Below are 15,537 nucleotides of genomic sequence, written 5' to 3'. Positions count from 1 at the left end.
CGGAACCTCCACTAATCCGGCCATCCTGCAGCTGGTATAGTGACTCGGTCTCTCCGGTTGAAGACTCGTCATCAGAGCAGACAACGGTTTCGCCACCAGATGCCGATCTATCCTCATATTCCGCTCCATGGATGACACCTACGAAGACATGCTTTATGGTGGGCTGGACCTGGGCAGAGCTTGCACGCTGGGCCGTCTCGATGATGTCAGTGCAGATGTCCGACTCAGGGCCCGGTTCGCCGATCTTGCCGATGAAGACGTGAATTCCACCAAAGGGGACTCGGTACCTGCACTCAATTGAATCGGCCTCTAGACTCCATCCCGCATCATCGATGTAGAGCTTGCCGCGACGACTTTTAGTCATCCGGACCACAGTGTATCCCTTGAATCCCTCGAAGCTGCCCTTCAAGAACTCGAAACCATCGTGCGATAGCACCATGGTGGGCGCCAATCTCTCTCAAAAATCTGTTTGCGTCAATACTGTGAACTCCCCAAATAGATACGGCTCTTCCACGGCGAGGCGGGTTACAGTTGAGGTGAGCCACGGCGAGGTGGGCTACAGCTGAGGTGAGCCACGCGAGGTCGGTGGCTTGACACGGCAGGGTCGCAAGGCGGCTCGGAATGGGGCGACGACAGCGTAACCCGAATCCAATCCCCGTCCCAGTCCTCGTCCGGGTCGACAGTTGAAGCGACGTTCTGTTGCAGCGGCGACGGTGACCCGGCGGGTCAGGCATTCAACCAACACAAAGAACTTCAAAGAGTGCCCCAAAGTTTCTACTGGAGAGTCAAGACGAAAAGGTGTGCCAATCCCTATGCATAGATTCCCAAGGTCACGGAACCCGCAAGTTGATCACCAAAACATACATCAAATGAATCAATAGAATACCCCATTGTCACCACGGGTATCCCACGCAATACATACATCAAGTGTCCTCAATTCCTTAAATACTTAATCCGATAAGATAACTTCAAAGGGAAAACTCAATCCATTACAAGAAGGTAGAGGGGGAGAAACATGATAAGATCTAACTATAGTAGCAAAGCTCGCGGTACATCAATATCATGCCAAATCAAGAACACGAGAGAGAGAGAGAGGGAGAGAGAGAGAGATCAAACACATAACTACAGGTACATGCCCTCAGCCCCGAGGTGAACTACTCCCTCCTTGTCATGGAGAGCATCGGGATGATGAAGATGGCCACTGGTGATGATTCTCCCCTCCGGCAGGGTGCCGGAATAGGGTCCTGATTGGTTTTTGGTGGCTATAGAGGCTTGCGGCGGCGGAACTCCCGATCTAGGTTTCTTTTCGGGGGTTTTTGTATTTATATGAATTTTTGGGGTCGGTCTCATGTCAGGGGGTCTCCGAGTCATCCACGAGGCAGGTGGCGCGCCTGGGGGGTAGGGCGCGGCCTCCACCCTCGTGGATGGCTCGGGACTCTTCTGGCCCAACTATTTTACTCCGGGGGTTCTTTTGGTCCATAAAAGGTCATCAAAAATTGGCACGTCAATTGGACTCCGTTTGGTATTCCTTTTTTGTAAAACTCAAAAAACAAGAAAAAATAGAAACTGGCATTGGGCTCTAGGTTAATAGGTTAGTCCCAAAAATCATATAAAATAGCACATAAATGCATATAAAACATCCAACATGGATAATATAATAGCATGGAGCAATAAAAAATTATATATACGTTGGAGACGTATCATTTATCCACTGGGCAAGCCAACAACCCCACACCGTTCGCACGCCCTACCTTACAACAGTTCGCTCCCAGTCATCCCGTCCTTTCACATTACACCAGTTCAACTTCTTCTAACCCGCCTCCAAAATCCATGGCCTCCCAAATCTCCATGATCGCCTCTGAGTACTAGGTTAGAGCCATCACTGGCGATGAGTTCATCGTCATCTACACCCGTAGATCCGCGACGATGGAAGAATGTCTTGCTCACTTCCTACGCATGTTCAAAAGTTCAAAGGATGAGTGGGTCGCTGGGCTAGATGTTGTGTACACCACAATCCTGGAAAGCGAGAAGATTCTAAAGGAGGCATAGAAGAAGAAGCCCGCCGTGATCCAGGTTTGCGTACATAACATGTCCTTGGTCTACCACATATGCCATGCCGACAGTGAGTGCCAAGATTTTATGAACTTCCTCAAGGATGAAAGAGTGAAATTCGTTACTTTAGACTTTAGGAACGGCAGGAGTGTCCTGGGTCGGATAGGCCTCGTTGTAGGCCAGCCCTTCGATCTCCAGAAGGCAAGCCTGTAGCCCTCCTCTCAGCCTACAATGCTAACCCTGGAAGAAGCCATGACTGATCCTTCACACACTCAACTGAAGAAACCTCACCACGAGTTTCATAATGCATGGGAGTCGAAGACAATAGATGAAGATCATATCTTGTACGCAGTAATGGATGCCTACCTTTATTTAAATATCTACAAGGGTTGGGTGAAAAAGAAGAGCCCAGTGTCCGGTTCAAGCAAAGAAGCATCGGCAAAGAGGAACAGGAAGATGGATGAGGACGAAGTCGAGGACTCGGACTCCGAGTAAGGTGGTAGTGCCGTCGATCATGTTGGTTCTACTGCAGTGTCAAGTGGACTAGTTGCTTAGTTTTATTTCAGGGGTGTGTTGTGCTGAGCCCCCAATAGAACTAAGTTTATGTCCTTTCTCGTTATTTGAACTCTTTAGTACGTACAGTAGTACTAGAATGTCTTACTACTGTTCTTCTTGTAGTTGGTACTGTTGGGGAACATAGTAATTTCAATAATTTTCCTACGCACACGCAAGATCATGGTGATGCACAGCAACGAGAGGGGAGAGTGTTGTCTACGTACCCTCATAGACTGGAAGCGGAAGCGTTATGACAACGCGGTTGATGTAGTCGTACGTCTTCACGACCCGACAGATCAAGCACCGAAACTACAACACCTCCGAGTTTTTGCACACGTTCAGCTCGATGGCGATCCCCGGACTCCGATCTAGCAAAGTGTCAGGGATGAGTTCCGTCAGCACGACGACATGGTGACGATCTTGATGTTCTACTGTCGTAGGGCTTCACCTAAGCACCGCTACAATATTATCGAGGATTATGGTGGAGGGGGGCACCGCACACGGGTAAGAGATCAATGATGAATTGTTGTCTCTCTTGGGTGCCCCCCTGCCCCCGTATATAAAGGAGTGGAGGAGGGGGCTGGCCAAGGAGGGTGGCGCGCCCAAGGGGGGGAGTCCAACTCCCACCGGGAGTAGGACTCCCCTTTTTCCTATTAGGAGTAGGAGAGGGAAGGAAGAGGAAGGAGGGAGGAAGGAAAGGGGGGGCCGGCCCCCTCCCAATTCGGATTGGGCTTGGGGGGGCGCCCCCTCCCTTGCTCCTTTCCCCTCCTTTCCACGAAGGCCCAATAAGGCCCATATACCTCCCGGGGGGTTCCGATAACCTCCCGGTGATCCGGTATTGTCCCAATCTTACCCGGAACCTTTCCGGTGTCCAAATATATTCGTCCAATATATCGATCTTTATGTCTCGACCATTTCGAGACTCCTCGTCAAGTCCGTGATCACATCCGGGACTCCGAACAACCTTCGGTACATCAAAATATATAATCTCATAATGAAACTTTTATCGTAACGTTAAGCGTGCGGACCCTACGGGTTCGAGAACAATGTAGACATGACCGAGACACATCTCCGGTCAATAACCAATAGCAGAACCTGAATGCTCATATTGGCTCCTACATATTCTACGAAGATCTTTATCGGTCAGACCGCATAACAACATACGTTGTTCCCTTTGTCATTGGTATGTTACTTGCCCGAGATTCGATCGTCGGTATCTCAATACCTAGTTCAATCTCGTTACCATCAAGTCTCTTTACTCGTTCCGTAATACATCATCTTGCAACTAACTTATTAGTTGCATTACTTGCAAGGCTTAAGTGATGTGTATTACCGAGAGGGCACAGAGATACCTCTCCGACAATCAGAGCGACAAATCCTAATCTCGAAATACGCCAACCCAACATGTACCTTTGAAGACACCTGTAGAGCACCTTTATAATCACCCAGTTACGTTGTGATCTTTGGTAGCACACAAAGTGTTCCTCTGGTAAACGGGAGTTGCATAATCTCATAGTCATAGGAACATGTATAAGTCATGAAGAAAGCAATAGCAACATACTAAACGATCAAGTGCTAAGCTAACGGAATGGGTCAAGTCAATCACATCATTCTCCTAATGATGTGATCCCATTAATCAAATGACAACTCATGTCTATGGTTAGGAAACATAACCATCTTTGATCAACGAGCTAGTCAAGTAGAGGCATACTAGTGACACTCTGTTTGTCTATGTATTCACACATGTATTATGTTTCCGGTTAATACAATTCTAGCATGAATAATAAACATTTATCATGATATAAGTAAATAAATAATAACTTTATTATTGCCTCTAAGGCATATTTCCTTCAGTCTCCCACTTGCACTAGAGTCAATAATCTAGTTCACATCGCCATGTGATTTAATACCAATAGTTCACATCACCATGTGATTAACACCCATAGTTCACATCGACATGTGACCAACACCCAAAGGGTTTACTAGAGTCAATAATCTAGTTCACATCGCTATGTGATTAACACACAAAGAGTACTGAGGTGTGATCATGTTTTGCTTGTGAGAGAAGTTTAGTCAACGGGTCTGTCACATTCAGATCCATAAGTATGTTGCAAATTTCTATGTCAACAATGCTCTGCACAGAGCTACTCTAGCTAATTGCTCCCACTTTCAATATGTATCCAGATTGAGATTTAGAGTCATCTGGATCAGTGTCAAAATTTGCATTGACGTAACCCTTTACGACGAACCTTTTGTCACTTCCATAATCGAGAAACATATCCTTATTCCACTAAGCATAATTTTGACCAATGTCCAGTGATCTTCTCCTAGATCACTATTGTACCCCTTTGCCAAACTCAGGGCAGGGTATACAATAGGTCTGGTACACAACATGGCATACTTTATAGAACCTATGGCTGAGGCATAGGGAATGACTTTCATTCTCTCTCTATCTTTTGCCGTGGTCGGGTTTTGAGTCTTACTCAACTTCACACCTTGTAACATAGGCAAGAACTCCTTCTTTGACTGTTCCATTTTGAACTACTTCAAAATCTTGTCAAGGTATGTACTCATTGAAAAACTTATCAAGCGTCTTGATCTATCTCTATAGATCTTGATGCTCAATATGTAAGCAGCTTCACTGAGGTCTTTCTTTGAAAAAACTCCTTTCAAACATTCCTTTATGCTTTGCAGAATAATTCTACATCATCTCCGATCAACAATATGTCATACATATACTTATCAGAAATGCTGTAGAGCCCCCACTCACTTTCTTGTAAATACAAGCTTCACCGCAAGTCTGTATAAAACTATATGCTTTGATCAACTTATCAAATCATATATTCCAACTCCGAGATGCTTGCACCAGTCCATAGATGGATCGCTGGAGCTTGCATATTTTGTTAGTACCTTTAGGATCGACAAAACCTTCTGGTTGCATCATATACAACTCTTCTTTAATAAATCCTATTAAGGAATGCAGTTTTGCTTATCCATTTGCCAGATTTCATAAAACACGGCAATAGCTAACATGATTCGGACAGACTTAAGCATAGATACGAGTGAGAAATTCTCATCGTGGTCAACACCTTGAACTTGTCGAAAACCTTTTTGCGACAATTCTAGCTTTGTAGATAGTAACAGTACTATCAGCGTCCGTCTTCCTCTTGAAGATCCATTTAATCTCAATGGCTCGCTGATCTTTGGGCAAGTCAATCAAAGTACATACTTTGTTCTTATACATGGATCTCATCTCAGATTTCATGGCCTCAAGCCATTTCGCGGAATCTGGGCTCATCATCGCTTCCTCATAGTTCATAGGTTCGTCATGGTCAAGTAACATGACCTCCAGAACAGGATTACCGTACCACTCTGGTGCGGATCTCACTCTGGTTTACCTATGAGGTTCGGTAGTAACTTGATCTGAAGTTACATGATCATCATCATTAGCTTCCTCACTAATTGGTGTAGTAGTCACAGGAACAGATTTCTGTGATGAACTACTTTCCAATAAGGGAGCAGGTACAGTTACCTCATCAAGTTCTACTTTTCTCCCACTCACTTCTTTCAAGAGAAACTCCTTCTCTAGAAAGGATCCATTCTCAGCAATGAATATCATGCCTTTGGATCTGTGATAGAAGGTGTACCCTACATTTTCTTTTCGGTATCCTATGAAGACGCACTTCTCCGATTTGGGTTTGAGCTTATCAGGTTGAAACTTTTTCACATAAGCATTGCAACCTCAAACTTTAAGAAACGACAACTTAGGTTTCTTGCCAAACCATAGTTCATACGGTGTCGTCTCAACGGATTTAGATGGTGCCCTATTTAACGTGAATGTAGCTGTCTCTAATGCATAACCTCAAAACTACAGTGGTTAATCGGTAAGAAACATCATAGATTGCACTATATCCAATAATAGTACGGTTATGACGTTCGGACACACCATTTTGCTGTGGTGTTCTAGGTGGCATGATATTGTGAAACTATTCCACATTGTTTTAATTGAAGACCAAACTCGTAACTCAAATATTTGTCTCTGCGATCAGATCATAGAAACTTTATTTTCTTGTCACGATGATTTTCCACTTCCCTCTGAAGTTTTTGAAGTTTTCAAATGTTTCAGACTTATGTTTCATCAAGTAGATATACCCATATCTGCTCAAATCATCTGTGAAGGTCAGAAAATAACGATACACGACGCGAGCCTCAACATTCATCGGACTGCATACATCAGTATGTATTATTTCCAATAAGTCAGTTGCTTGCTCCACTATTCCGGAGAACGGAGTCTTAGTCATCTTGCCCATGAGGCACGGTTCGCAAGCATCAACTAATTCATAATCAAGTGATACGAAAAGCCCATCATCATGGATTTTCTTCATGCGCTTTACACCAATATGACCTAAACGGCAGTGCCACAAATAAGTTGCACTATCATTATTAACTTTGCATCTTTTGGCTTCAATATTATGAGAATGTGTATCACCACAATCGAGATCCAACAAACCATTTTCATTGAATGTGTCCCCCTGGTAACTCTTTTGTCTATTGCAAAGAATATCGGTACCAGGTAGTATGCGGCATGTATGCACACCTAACAGTAGATGTTGCAGGTGGCCCTGGAGTGAATCCGGAGGCCGCGGAGGCGGATACGGCACGTGATGATCAACAGCGAAATGCTGGTGAGCGCGTGCTGACACGAGTCAGGCAGGAGAAAAATGATCTCCAAGAATATCCGGCTGGGCGTGGAACTGAAGGATGTCCGAGCCCAGCTTGCGGACTCCGTGAAGGAGCATAAACGGCTTCAGCGCAGCATTTTTAGTAAGTGCTTGAACGAACTTTTTAAAGGAGTTCAGCGAAGAGGCCTGCTAATAGCGTTATGTCTGCAGGTATGCTGACGGGTCGTCCCGCGGAGGAGATGCCCGGGTCTTCGGGTGATCTTCTACCAAAGCTATCACAACTGCACGAACAAGTTCGGCAGCTGATGCAGAGTATTGCCCAAGCCTTGTGTCCCTCCGCGTCCCCGCCAGGAGGCATGGGGGAGTTTATAGAGAAGCTCAAGGGAGCGCGGCGGCGCTTCCGATTATGGAAGATATCAGCCTGCCGACAAGGTGCAAGGGAAGCCTGGGCTATGGTGAAGACACGATATACCAAGGCTGACCCAAACCACATGGCCGAGGTCGGACCTATGGGGCCCGGTGGGAAAGAGATCCCCGTCAGTTTAGTGTATGATCAAGTAGAATTAGCCACAAAGTATTCCCAATAGGATTGTAGGCTAGACAGCCTGTTGGATGGTATAGAAGAAGAATTTAATCAGTCTTAGTGACTGTGTACTTCAAGTGACATATGTAATGTCCCTAGCCGGATTGTAAATCATTTGTCATGGCGGACCTTTTTGCTTCAACCTCTGGACCCGATAGTCCGGAGTGTATCCGAATACCCACTCGGTTATATAAAAACCGGGGTATGCATGGAAACCAGGAGTAGGGGTCATAAGTGCTTGAACAAACAAGTACCCAACTAGCTATGTTATATTACATGGATAGTAAGAAACATTCCGTTAAGGGTTCCTTTCCCTGGGCACGCATGCCCTAATGTGCATGTCTGAACTGCGAGACGCAGGTTTAAAACATCTGGGGGCGTGTAGTAATTTAAATGAAAGTCATCTTTTATTCACCGATCGAATATTCCTTTAAGAACGCTAGCTTTCGGATTCACCCAGTCTGAGGTACACATTCGGCTGACCCGGCAGTAACAATCACAGAGGTGCTCCCCTTATGCCCTAGCCGAATTAAATGGAACGTAGGGCATACATACAAGAGCCAGGTGAGGGAGTCCTAGATTAGTGGGTGTTCGGGTAGTCGGACTATACCTTCGGCCGGACTCCTGGACTATGAAGATACAAGATTGAAGACTTCGTCCCGTGTCCGGATGGGACTTTCCTTGGCATGGAAGGCAAGCTTGGCGATGCAGATATTCAAGATCTCCTACCATTGTAACCGACTCTGTGTAACCCTAACCCTATCCGGTGTATATATAAACCGGAGGGTTGTAGTCCGTATGCAATCAACTCCATACACAACAATCATACCATAGGCTAGCTTCTAGGGTTTAACCTCCTTGATCTCGTGGTAGATCTACTCTTGTACTACCCATATCATCAATATTAATCAAGTAGGAGTAGGGTATTACCTCCATCGAGAGGGCCCGAACCTGGGTAAAACAAAGTGTCCCCTGTCTCCTGTTACCATCCGGCCTAGACGCACAGTTCGGGACCCCCTACCCGAGATCCGCCGGTTTTGACACCGACATTGGTGCTTTCATTGAGAGTTCCTCTGTGTCGTCGCTTTTAGGCCCGATGGCTCCTTCGATCATCAACAACAATACAGTCCAGGGTGAGACTTTTCTCCCCGGACAGATCTTCGTCTTCGGTGGCTTTGCACTGCAGGCCAATTCGCTTGGCCACCTTAGGCAGATCGAAAGCTACGCCCCTGGCCATCAGGTCAGGTTTGGAAGCCTAAACTACACGGCTGATGTCCGCGGGGACTTGATCTCCGACGGATTCGAGCCACAGCCAAGCGCGCCGCACTTTCTCGATGGGCATGATATAGCTCTGCCACTAAACAGCGCCTTGGAGGCCGCACACGCATCGGTTCCGACCATTGATACGGAGCCTACTACACCGATCGAGGATCAGCGGTTAGACGCTGCCTCAGGGGCTGCGATCTTAGAGGCGATTGAGCCGAACTCTAGCCCCGCACTCCGCATGACCCGTGACTCCGAGGATCCGGATTCCTCTCCGAGCTCCGAGCCCCCCGCACCCCTGCCGATTGAATCCGATTGGGCGCCGATCATGGAGTTCACCGCCGCGGACATCTTTCAGCACTCGCCCTTCGGCGACATCCTGAATTCTCTAAAGTCTCTCTCTTTATCAGGAGAGCCCTGGCCGGATTACGGTCAGCAAGGATGGGATACGGACGATGAAGAAATTCAAAGCCCACCCACCACCCACTTGGTAGCCACTGTCGACAATTTAAATGACGTGCTCAACTTCGACTCCGGAGACATCGACAGCATGGATGACGATGCAGGAGATACCGACGAACCAACGCCCATAGGGTATTGTACAGCCACCTCATCTTACGATGTGTACATGGTGGATACCCCTAAAGGAAGCGATAACGAGGAAAAAGGGGATGGGACGGGAGATCGACCCTCCGAAAAGCAATCAAAGCGTCGGCGTGAACGCCGACCCAAGCCCCGCCTCGACAAAAACCCAGCCATAGAGAAGGACGAGCAGGCCTTAGAGCAACCATCTGAATAGGGCAATACGGATAGAGAAACCGAACATCCCTCCCCCGGCGAAAACGGCATCCCGGACGACCTCACGCCGAATAAACCTGTGGAGCAGAAGAATCTCCACGAGAGGCTCGTTGCAACCGCACGCAGCCTAAAGAAGCAGAAGCGGAAGCTAAAAACAGCGAAAGATGCACTCCGGATTAGATGGAGCAAAGTAACCAATACAACAGATAAGTACGGCGACAGTCGCCGCACTAAAAGCTATCCGAAAAGAAAGCTACTGCCTGAATTCGACGAAGAGGCCCTAGAGCCCTCGCATTCAAAAAATCAAAAAGCCACACGGTCGGATAGACGACCCCATAAAGCGGCAAGCGGCGCCGCACCTAAATCGGCATGCGACCCACTTAAGGATTCGCATCATGGCCCAGTCAGGTCCTTTTATGGGCCAAGAAAGCAAGCTCTCATAAGCAACGCTATGAAGCCATCATCAGAATCCGGCACACCCAAATACAGGGGTGCCGCACACCCCCTATGTTTCACCGATGAGGTCCTGGACTATGAATTCCCAGAGGGATTCAAACCCGTAAACATAGAGGCATATGATGGAACAACAGACCCTGGAGTCTGGATCGAGGACTATATCCTCCACATACACATGGCTAGAGGAGATGATCTCCACGCCATAAAATATCTACCCCTCAAGCTTAAAGGGCCAGCCCGGCATAGGCTTAAAATCCTTCCCGAAAACACAATTGGAAGTTGGGAAGAGCTCGAGGATGCTTTCCGAGCAAACTTTCAAGGGACCTACGTCCGCCCTCCGGATGCAGACGATCTTAGTCACATAATTCAACAACCCGGAGAATCAGCTCGGCAGTTCTGGAATAGATTCCTCACTAAAAAGAATCAGATAGTTGACTGTCCGGACGCCGAAGCCTTAGCAGCTTTCAGGCATAATGTCCGAGACGAATGGCTCGCCAGACACCTCGGCCAAGAAAAGCCAAGAACAATGGCTGCACTAACAAGCCTCATGACCCGCTTTTGTGCAGGGGAGGACAGCTGGTTGGCAAGATGCAGCCCCAGTGACCCAAGTACATCCGAAACTAGGGATGGAAACGGAAAACCGCGACGCAACAAGGACCGTCGCTGGACTAAAAACAAAAGTCCGAAGAGCACGGCAGTCAATGCCGGATTCAAAGGCTCACGGCAAAATAAGGAAAAATCGCCCCCCAGGATAACAGGGACGATCCATCCAACCTAAATAAAATCCTGGACAGGATATGTCACATACACAGTACTCCCGGGAAGCCTGCTAACCATACCCACAGAGACTGTTGGGTTTTCAAACAATCCGGCAGACTCAATGCCGAACACAAGGGGCTCGACACACCAAGCGAAGACGAGGACGAACCCCAAAAGCAGATTACCAGGAAACAAAAGAACTTCTCACAAGAAGTAAAAACAGTGAACTCACTTCACATAACAAAACGTGCGGCGCCCGTAAAGGTACGCACCACACGGCCTAAAGGGTCCTGCCACTGGTTGTCAAAACCGATCATCTTCGATCAGCTAGATTATTCTAGGAATATCAAGAATGTAGGCTGGACTGCCTTGATACTCGATCCAATAATTGGTGGACTAAAGTTTTCAAATGTCCTTATGGACGGCGGTAGTGGACTAAACCTGATATATCAGGATACAATCCAGCACATGGGGATAAACCCAGCAAGAATCCGCCGCAGCAAAACCTCCTTTCAAGGGGTAATACCTGGTACGGACACCCATTGTACGGGTTTTCTCCGGCTCACAGTCACATTCGGCTCTACCGATAACCTCCGCCGCGAAAAGCTGACCTTCCACATCGTCCCGTTCTCAAGTCGCTATCAAGCACTACTGGGACGCGAAGCTTTCGCTCGCTTTAACGCAATACCGCATTATGCATCTCTTACGCTTAAGATGCCCGGTCCACGAGGCATCATCTCTTTGAAGGGGAAGCACTAAAGTGCGCCTCCCCAAATGGAGGACTGTGGGGTCACTTTGACAACCCCACAGCAAAATGGCCTCATCGGCCAAACAACTTCAAAATAGGTCATTTAAAGACCACGAACGCGGATAGACGAGTTCGGCACAAAATCATCATTGATGCAGGCCTAGAAGCCATATACCCCCGCACGAGGGGCTCCACGCATATACAATAAGAGACAATAAAGCTCAAACTTATGTATCTTACTTTATACTTTGCTTATTTTAAAACTTTTTCGGCACGACCCGTTTTCAACTCAGTTCCTCTCTTTTACAGATGAACGTCGTGCGGCGCCCGTCCAGGATACGGCACAACGGAGAAACAGGCGCAGACGTGCAGTAGGGACCCGTCCTAAAGGATTCTTTTTAGATTAAGACCCTACGTAAACCTTTTTTACTGTCTCTTGTTGCTACACATCCCCTGGTTTTTTCTTTCCCACATAACCAAGGAGGAGGCTGGCGTCTTGGCATATGGCCACGTCAGAATTTTTGCACGTACCTGGACACTAGGAGCTTTTTTAATAAAGAGTGTTGTTTGGCCCGCACTCATAAAGACCGAACACCTTAGGGAGTGTTCGGCGTCGCGAGTTTTGGCACTATATGCATCAGCTCCGAATCATGTCTTTGGTCAAATGTTGGGTTGCCCGGCTACTGAGTTCGGCTACCTTACGTTCCGCTCTATCGGCTAAGGTAGCACCAGGAGTACTACTGCGATTGTGCCCCTGGTTCGGCCAGGGCGAGCACCTCAGTAGAGAAAGCCGAAAACTGACTGTCATGATGTAGCGTGAGACTGGTCAGCCACTTGATGACCGATCGGAATCTATCGGATTCCTCCGCTTTAATGAAGGACCGCTTCCCAGTCAGGCACATACGCGCCCCGAATTTGGACGAGCGCAGTTGCCACCAAGGAGCTACCTAAAGAGTCTCATTTTCAAACTCCTATGGCTAAGTGAAAGTGTTAAAGCATTATGGTCTGGTTGCCTGGCCCGCTGCGCTATCACCTCCTTTGTAGGACCAAGACGTTGGGTTAAGTGTGAAAATGCGTCTTCTGCGAGCACCCCCGCACTATGTGCGTGGGGGCTGAAGCCAACGACTGCCATCTTTCAGATTCTATACATGTATATATATATATATTGGCCGCATAGAAGGTGTTAATAATACTTGGAGGCACAAGTATAAAAAAGGCCACTACAGTTTATCAAAATACTACTTTTCAATTACATATGCTATCATAACATAGCATCTTTCGAGCACTGCGTTTCTATTACACGAGCGCCTTCAAGGACTTCCTGAAAATAGTGCTCGGAAGATACTCGGCTTTTGTCCGAGTCTTGGCACGCAACAACGGTGGTCTCCATCTCTGCTCAGTATGTCTTGACACGGGCAAGAGCCATCCTTGCGCCCTCTATGCATGCTGACCTCTTCATTGCATTAATACGCGGCACTTCGTCAAGGAATTGCTGCACCAAGCTGAAATAACTCTTCGGCTCCGATCTCCCCCGCCACAGATGATCCATGACGTACTTCATGGCGAGTCCGGACAACCTATTCAGTTCGGCCCATTGAGCCAAACGATCATCCACTGCCAGTGGACGCTCTGGATTATGAAACTGCGACCAGAAAAGCTTTTCCACTTCGCAATCTTTCTGATCTCGAAAGTGTTCGGTCGCATCAGCGGCACTCGTTGCCAAGTCCAGATAGCTGTCCTTCACACTCCACATCCGGTCCAACGGAGAACTTCGGATCACAAAATTTCCTCCGCAGCATAAAGGGCTTTCCAGTCGCAATCTGTTCGGCCTGACGCAGCTCCTCTTTCGCAGCTCTCATCGCAGAGCGAGCGTCCTTGGCATCGTCAACGGCCTTCTCTAAATCCGTCTGTCTCGCCTGGTCTTCTTTCTCAAGAAGTTTGCAACGGTCTGCAGCGCTCTTTAACTTCTCGGCCATCTCGGCCATCTCTTCTTTGCTTCGGCAATGAGCAGCCTGTTCGGCTCTCAGCTCTTCAAGGGCCTTCTCGGCAGCCGCATCACTTTTTCTGGCTTGCTCCTTAGCTCGGGCAAGTTCTGCCGTAAGATTCTCCACGACGGCCGTACCATCTGCGTCAAGCACACACATTGTAAGACACTGGCATGAAGCTCCTCTTACCTGATGCCGCCCGAAGAATTACATACCTTGAGCCTCATCAAGCCGCTTGTTGACAAGCGATGTCGGCATCTGCCACGTCTAGTTGCCGCTTTAGTTCGGCCATATCATCAGTTCGGCTTGATTCCGGACACCTCGCCACCTACATTCAAAGGCGACATCTTAGACCTGGGATTATGATCCTCTGCGTGCCGTCATTTCTTGACAACGCGCAGAGTCTCAGGGGCTACTATCTACACAGGGCGCATCTTACTTATGCGCAACTGACAAAAATGTACATTATCTAACGTACCTCAAAACCCGCTAGTAAACTTTTGACGGCCTCATGAAATACGCTTTCTGCGGATGAAATCCTTTCAATCACCGTGACCATCAATGCACGGTGCTCTTCTGAGATAGAAGCTCGCCCCAGCAGAATCTTTAGTTCCTCCGGCCGAGCAGCAGACGGTGCCGGACTTGCCCTATGACCTCTTTCGAAGGCCGGACGCGGAGAACCTCGGGGGGCCACATAGCTATCTTCCACCCCTGCCGGATTCGGAGAAACCCTCCGCAACGACACCTCAGAGTCGCCCGCCTCGCTGGGCGGCACGGCAGGGGGAGGCACGACAGGGCTGAGGTCTGAGCTACAAGGTAAAATTTCGGTTAATCTTCTCAGAAATAAAATCAAGGATTTCTCTCATCCCTCAAAAGGAAAATCTTTTCTCCACTTATGGCTCGCTGGAGGGCTGATCCCCTTGAGGGCGTAGTCCGGCCGAGGAACTCCCCGACGTCGGACCCTCTGACGAGGATTTTCTCCCCCGTTTCAAGGCCATGGTCTCCGGGTCGTCAGAGGCGGCTCTCTTCTTCCCCTTAGGAGAGAAATTGTCGGTTCCTCCCTTCGGAGCAGCCTCCTTCGAGGCCATAGCTTCCTTGTCCTCCACCTCCAAAGGCATTATCTCCAGCATCTTGACCAGCATGGGATCCGGCCTGGTTTCAGGAAGGGGAGCCGGACACCTGATCAGCTTCGCCGTCGCTATCCACTCCTGTTTAAAAGGACGGCTCTTTTAGGGGCAAGTGTATGACAATTATACGGATAGAAGGCCCGGGCACAAGGTTGCTTACTTGAGCATCCGGGTGATTGCAGCTTAGGCCTACATCCTCGATTAAATCCGGACACATATCTTGTGATCCGATGAACAGTCTGTACATCTACGTGGGCGTTGTGCCCATAAAATGCTGGAGAACCCATGGTCCCTCCGGATTAAACTCCCACAGACAAAGGGAGCGACGTTTTCCGGGCAATGTTCGGCGAATCGGCATGACCTACGTCACCTTGACCAGGTTGAGATCTCCTTTTAAGAGGTCCCTAATGCGGCCCTGCAACAGGGGCACGTCTTTGGATAACCCCCAATTTAATCCTTTGTTGACCCATGACGCTAGCCGTGGTGGGGGACCCGAGCGAAAGGCAGGAGGCGCCACCCACTTGGCACT

The sequence above is a fragment of the Triticum urartu genome, chromosome 6 (genome assembly GCF_003073215.2).
Source record: "Triticum urartu cultivar G1812 chromosome 6, Tu2.1, whole genome shotgun sequence".
Lineage (NCBI taxonomy): Eukaryota > Viridiplantae > Streptophyta > Magnoliopsida > Poales > Poaceae > Triticum > Triticum urartu.
This window is presented reverse-complemented; position numbering follows the sequence as displayed.